This window comes from Phyllostomus hastatus, unplaced genomic scaffold (assembly GCF_019186645.2).
Source record: "Phyllostomus hastatus isolate PE091 unplaced genomic scaffold, TTU_PhHast_1.1 phas_contig_86, whole genome shotgun sequence".
NCBI lineage: Eukaryota > Metazoa > Chordata > Mammalia > Chiroptera > Phyllostomidae > Phyllostomus > Phyllostomus hastatus.
This window is the reverse complement of record NW_025333977.1, coordinates 37,874,989-37,880,988: the sequence shown is the minus strand read 5'-3', so window position 1 is coordinate 37,880,988 and position 6,000 is coordinate 37,874,989.

The following is a 6,000-nucleotide window of genomic DNA, read 5'->3' as shown; positions in this document are numbered from 1 at the left end:
TAGTTTGATTGAAACTCTGTCTCTGTGGTCAATAGACCCAAAGCATTGTTCCTAAAACTATTTGATGCTGGCCAAAACCTCATTGTCCTAAGGGCTTAATCATTAAGGAAGTGAATGTGCAAGGGCAAAGGAGGGAGGTAATTCAGGGTGCTGGGTGAGACCAGTATGAACCAAAAGGAAAGAGAAAGGGGCATATTTAAAAAAATGGTCATGAACTTGCAATAATGAACAGTGGCCATAGCCTTTACTAAGCATCCAAATCACCTCTGGTCTTTTTATTTTGTTTTATTGTTTTTTGTATGGTTTATTTTGTATTTAATAGTTAGAGATGACCAGTCCTAATACTAACTTGTAAGCTGTGAGATTTATGTAAAATTAATCACCTTACTGATGAAGTGATTCTAAAAATTGAAATTGGATAAAGAGAATAACTAGACTTGCTAATTCTTCAGTTATCTTCCAGGGCTACATTTCTAAGATCATGTATTGGTTTAAGCATATATTTGTAAAAGTTAAAAAATGCTCACTTAATCTGACTACAAAAGAAACTGCATTAAAAAACTACTTTTAAAATGTATTTATTTGAGAGAATAACCCCACAATTTCTATTGCAAAAGGTAATTAAATTTAAAATACATTTGGTAAAATTTGCATATTTTTAGAGGTTGAGTATCACATAAAGTCTACAGGAAGGAAAAACAATTAAGAGACTATTTGACTGCGTTTGTGTATGCTAATTAACCTCAAACGAACTATAGTATCACTTGCTTGTTTAAGATCTGCTTTGTTATTTAGAAAGGTTATTACGTGAAAATAAAGAATAAAACAATTGAAAGATTTAAACAATTAGTAAATATAAAATCCAGTATTGTATTCCATAGAAAATGCACAGTAACCTTAAAAGAACAAATTTCTAGTATAAAAGCTATAACAAACATACGCAGTCACATTCATGCTATGGAATACAAGATGACTTCCAGCTGGGGCATTAGGGAAGGCTTTATGGAGATGGTTTTTGAGATCAGTCCTGAAAGATGGATAAGATTTGTCAAGAAGAGAGAACGGTAGGAGGCATTTAAGCAGTAGAAACAGCAGGGACAGAAGCATAGCAGCATGAACTTGCATAGCAAGAAGACAAGAAATGGACTATAATAACTATCTCTGGGAGTAGGTATAAATAAGGTGGAAAGGCTAGCTAGAGACTAGTCTAGATAGGCCTAGGTATGGTAAGGCATCATTTTCTGAAACCATGGGAAGCCCTTGAAAGTTGGAGAGTAAGGGAATGAGTTGATTAAGGTCACACAGATATTAAGAGTTTTAGAGAAGTTGGACTGAAATTGAGATTGTCTGATTTGATGTCTAAAGATTTTATTCTACTGTTCCCAACTATTGAAATGGGGTCCATAGGTGCATGGGAGAATACCCATGCCTAATATACAACACTCCCAGACTTTTCTGTAATACCCTAAGTGCTTGGAAGACAGGAATGACAATTACAATGACTTTCACCCCGGTGGCTTCAAGGCCTTCTCCAGGGTAGAGGGTACCAGTTACTTATCGATTCAGAGCAGCAGCAGCACGTGGTAGACTGTCATTAGGAACCACACAAGAGTATTGCATTGGAAGCCACAGAGGGAATTTAACATTGACTGAATGCAATTATCCAGCTTGGAATTTGGCCAAGGTCTCAAGATTTAATATCACCACTTACCCTGGGTCCTTGTAAAGACCCCTTGTGGTCAGAGACCTTAATTTTATTGTTCTCTATAATTCATGGGACAGCATTTCTTAACCTTCCCCCCAATCAGGACATTTTATTTTCTTGGCCATGGTGCTTCCAGTATGGCTTTCATTGTTGCTGCTGACACCAAGGTACTTTCATTGCCCCCAAAGGCCATTTTATTTATTGTTGTTATGTTTCCAAAAGATACACTTTCTTTCACCAGTATGTTCAGTTGGCCATGTTAATAGCATAGGCTGACATTTTGGTGACTACTCAGGAGAACAGTAGATTGTGTAAATTCCACAGCTCTGCATGTCAATTGTGAAGTATCTTGAAAAATTTGTTCAGGTTGACCTTGCTTTGAAAAGATAATAAAAAAATATACAATAATAGGAAATATAGCAGAAACTCAAATCTAGTATCACATTTCAAAAATCAGAATAATTTAATTAACTATTATGCACACACACATAACTTTTTTATAATGAAAATTAAAACAAAACTAAAATATGTATAGAGACAACACTGTGGAATATTAAAAAGTCATAAGACAAATATCCAAATTCCAATAATTAAATAAGCAAATGTGTGATCAAACTATTAATAAATGAGGAAACATAGGCCAAAAGCATATTGAATAGTATTTAACTCCACTAGTAATCAAAGAAATGCAAGGTTAGACAATAAAGAACATCTTTACATTTATTATTTTAAAAAACCTTAAAACTAATTTTGCTAATGAATTTTTGAGATTACTGGTACACAGCTACATTTCCAAGAGGCTAAAGTTAATAGACACAACTCTTTGAAGGAGCAATTTGGAAATTAAAATCAAGATCTAAAAAATCTTATATTCACCAAGCCAAAGATTTTAATACTGGAAATTCATCTAAAGAATGAACACACAATACAATCTACAGATGATATATTATATAGAGAATTGTTTACTTGAAGTCTATATATTTTTATTAACTAACATCACCCCTATAAATTCAATAAAAAAGAAATAAGTCAAACAAAGAGGAAACTGTATTCACATAGATATTCACTGAAAACTACAATAGTAACCTGAAGTTAATATTCAGAATATATAGAGCATTCTTACTCAACAACAACAAAAAAACAAATAACCTAACAATTTTTCTAATCATAAAAATCAGGTAAGAGACCTCATCCCCTTTGTGATAATCAAATATTCTGTGAAGACAAATGAAATCATATAAAACCACCCTATATAAAATAATTAAAATTTAAATGAAGAGTTCATTGTGAAGTAGGCTACTGAAGAGAGAGAGGGGAAGGGAAGAAAGAGAGATGAGAGAGAGCAGAGTATAAGTTTCTCAGAAATGCTGCTCTGTGAACAAATGTAAGTGGAATCACAGAAAACATGGGGAGAAGGTTCACTCCCATCATGCCCTACCATATTGCCCCATCTTTCCTATTATTTGCCCAAGACCCAGTTCAGGTTGGATTTCCAACTTTTTGACTGATTGGTGGCAAATTCTTGAACAAATTATCTGATTTCTCTATGCCTCTGTGTTTATTTATGTGAAATGAAGATTTTAAAAACTTCGATCTCAAAAGATCAGTTACTGTGATGATTAAATGGTAGAATGTATTTAAAATGTCTGGCACATTAGGTGTGAGCAGAAAATGGAAGTTTAGTCCCTCACCCCTGACTTCAAATACATTCTAAGTTGATTTCTGTCTTCAAAGAGCTTAAAGGAACTATAGCTGATACTAATTCTTATTCTCTCTAAAGTCTAACACAATCTGTCACATGTGATAGGTACTTGATATACATTTATTGATTAACACAAGCATTCAATAAACACCTTTTGCTTGACCAACATTGAAACAGGAGATATATGATTTTAAAATACTTTTCTGATTTATTGTGAGAAAACCAATATAGAGAGTGGCTAGGAATCAGCTCCTGTCTTACTATTTAAGAAAAAAGGAAATATCCTTCTTGGAACTGATGTAATAATTACAATCCTTTACATTTATGCACTTTAATATACCTTACAAAGTATTATCAGCTGTAACTTCATCAAAACAATTGTGTAAGAAAGCTGAGAATAAGGAATTATTCTCATTTTTACATGAGGCTCAAATTGGGTGATGTGACTTGCAAATATAGGACACTAAATGTTAGCCAAGGGACCAGAACCTAGGTCTGCTGCACCATATTCTCCTTGAATTGCTGCTGTGCTGAACGCTTGTTCTGCCACAAGCTCTCATGCAACCTTGCAGTCCTGGCTTTATCATTGACCTTGATCCATGAAACACAGAGCTTGTCAGTTTCTTCATCACTAAGCTTCAGTGTCTGAGTCTCTGTATTGCACTGAGGTTGTATGACATCATTGACTTACCTTCAAGAGACACAAAAAGACAATTTTATTAAAATTACTGTAATCATCGATGTGTGAGAGATAGATGGATTGGTTGCCTCTCACACATCCCCAGGGGAGGACCTGGTCAGCAACCCAGGCATGTGCCCTGCCTAGGAATTGGGCTGGCAACTTTCTCCCACTGCTGGGATTATACCCTCAGAATCCAGAATTGCCAATTCAAAAGAACCTATGCACCCCAGCATTCATAGCAGCATTATTTACAATAGACAAGTGCTGGAAACAGCCTAAGTGCCCATCAGTAAATGAGTGGATCAATAAATTGTGATACATTTACACAATGGAATACTACACAGCAGGAAGAAAGAAGGAAATCCTACCTTCTGTGACATCATGGATGGAACTGCAGATATTATGCTAAGTGAAATAAGCCAGGTGGTAAAAGACAAATACTGTATGATCGTACATATAAGTGGAACCTAATCAACAAAACAAACAAATGAGCAAAATAGAACCAGAGACTTGGAAATAAAGAACAGGCTGACAGTGACCAGAAGTGAGGTGAGGCAGGTAACGGGGGAAAGGGGGAGCAGAGGGGAAAGGAGCAAGCCAAGAAACACAAATAGAGGACTCATGGGCACAGACAATGTGGTGGTTGGCTGTGGGAGTGGGGGGACAAGACAAGGGAGAGAAATGGGGAATAAAGGTGGGACAACTGTAACTGAATAACAATAAAAAATGAAAGAGCATTATTAATAAATGTCATAACCTGGAAAAAACAAAACAAAATAAATAAAATTAATCACCATTATTATTTTATATGGACTATTCCAGTAATATTTTCACACCAATTTCTATTAAATAATCATCAATTTCTGAAGTTATTTACCTTTGAAGACCCACCACTCAGAGCTGAGGGTTTGAAAAGAATCTCAGTGTCAAATGAGTGGGTGAAACTTGTCTAGTGTGCAAACCAGTTGAATAATGCTGGCATCTCAAGAGGGAGACTGCCAACATATATCCCAGGCATTGTTGACATCAGCTGTTTGACATGAGAACAAATGCCATGTGATTTGGTTTCATCGAGCTATCCCTGCTTGTCACCTAAGAGGTTTTGATGTATTAAGCAACATTAAGTCATGTGTCTGGCTTTCTCATTCCACTGAAATGTCTTACACTAAGGTATAGAAAGCAAAAATGATTCTTTAGAACTAATTGAGAACACAATGCAAAGATACAGAAATCACATACCATAATCCACGTCCTTAATATTAGCCCTGTATCCCTCCTCAGGCCTGCAGCTAGTCAATCAATGTACCATGTACCTACTATGTACACAGTATAGTAGAAGGGATTATGGAGGAGGATGTTCTGAATCAGATCTATCTTCTGCCCTTCCCAACTTTTTAGAATCTCAGAGGAGTTAAGAGCCCACAGATAACACAGAAGGAATATGGGATGGGAGATATAGACAGTTACAGAGTGCAAAGGAGTTCAGAGAAGTTTAAAAAAATCACCCCAATTGGTTCCATCTGGCAAAATGTCTCCTCCATGTATATTCAAGGGTTTTAAACAATTCTGTTAAAACCTAACATCCCACACTCTCATTTTGTACCCTATGTTGGTTCTTCCTGAATTAATCACCATCAAAAAAATAAAGATCTCTTTTTGCCTCTTCTATTCCTACTCTTGGCTTTAGAAAGAAAAGGGTCAGTTCTGCTCATTAAATGGTTTTAAATATTATCTCTATTTTCTGCTGATGGAACTGTTGGCATCCATATAGTTAAAATTTCAAAGGAGATAGAGGAGGGGGACTTGTCCAGTCGTCTGGACTCAGGCCCATGACTTTTGACTTGGTACCACCTCTTACAAAGGATGCGGAGGAGAGACAACATCTGACAGCAAAACGTGCATCCCATTATG